The 1217-nt window shown below is 40.9% G+C and overlaps 1 pseudogene; it reads left to right on the top strand.

Annotated features, from left to right (window-relative positions):
- Positions 1-20: 20 nt before the first annotated feature.
- LOC103606665 lies at positions 21-659 on the top strand (annotated as a pseudogene).
- The last annotated feature ends 558 nt before the right edge of the window (positions 660-1217 follow it).

Below are 1217 nucleotides of genomic sequence, written 5' to 3'. Positions count from 1 at the left end.
GGCAGCAGGCAGCAGAAGTCATGGTGATCAGGCTGGTGCAGTGCAGTCTCCCGGCTTTGGCGTTGTCTCTCAGGCTGTCTCCTCAGTTCTTGTGCACAGCGACAAAACAAAAGAACAATGACCAGAACTTGGAAGAGGGCACGTGTCAAAATATAGAGAATGCAGATTCTCCCTCTACAGAGAAGATCCTCCTGGAAGAGAAGGTCAAGTTAGAAAAGCAGCTGAAAGTAACGATGGAAAAATATCAACGAGCTTTGGCAGATACTGAGAACTTACGGCAGAGGAGCCAACAATTGGTGGAGGAGGCAAAATTATCTGGCATTCAGGGCTTCTGCAAGGACTTGTTGGAGGTTTCAGACATTTTGGAGAAGGCAACACAGTGTGTTTCAAAAGAAGAGATTGAAGACTATAATCCTCACCTGAAGAACCTCTATGAGGGGCTCATAATGACTCAAGTCCAGATTCAGAAGGTGTTCACAAAGCTTAGCTTACTCAAGGTGAACCCTGTTGGAGCCAAGTTTGACCCTCACGAGGCCTTGTTCCACATGCCAGGTGAGAGGAAGGAGTGAGGCATAGTGGCACTAGTTAGCAAGATGGGGTACAAGCTGCAGGAGTGCACCCTGAGACCTGCCCTGGTATGGATGGTGAAGGAAGCTTAGCTGCCTCCTGCAAAGTGTTTTGTTTTTTTAAGTCACTTGCTATAACTCTTGAAAGGCTGCTTCATCTTTTCTCATCTATGAATATGTTTGATCCTTTCCCCAACCTTGTTGGAAAGCTTAAGTAACTGGTAGATAAACTGGAAATTGAACCAGTTCCTCAGTTGTGTTAATGAACTCTAGTTTGGGAGTCTGAGTCTGTAACTGAATTTTAGTGCTGCATGTTTAATACACCCACCTACTTACAGAAGAGAGTCAAGGGGACACTACAGGACTTCCAGAGTAGCATGAATAATAACTTGGTTTAGGTAGTATCTGCTAAAACTCTGGTGATGTCCAAGTATTTTAATAAAAAATCTTCAGGAAAAATAAATAAGAATAATTATAAATAAATAAAAGGTCGATAAAATAAAATGCCTAAGAGAGTTTAATTTATTCACATACGTTAATAGGTGAGACTATAAATTGGTACAACATTATTGAAGTAGAATAATATCAGCAATATTTATGAAATTTTCAATCATCAGATTCTTTCCACTTTAATTCAATTTGCACTTTTCT

The sequence above is a fragment of the Galeopterus variegatus genome, unplaced genomic scaffold (genome assembly GCF_000696425.1).
Source record: "Galeopterus variegatus unplaced genomic scaffold, G_variegatus-3.0.2 Scaffold6767, whole genome shotgun sequence".
Classification (NCBI taxonomy): domain Eukaryota; kingdom Metazoa; phylum Chordata; class Mammalia; order Dermoptera; family Cynocephalidae; genus Galeopterus; species Galeopterus variegatus.
The sequence above is the reverse complement of the archived record's forward strand: the minus strand, read 5'-3'. Positions and strand labels throughout refer to the sequence as shown.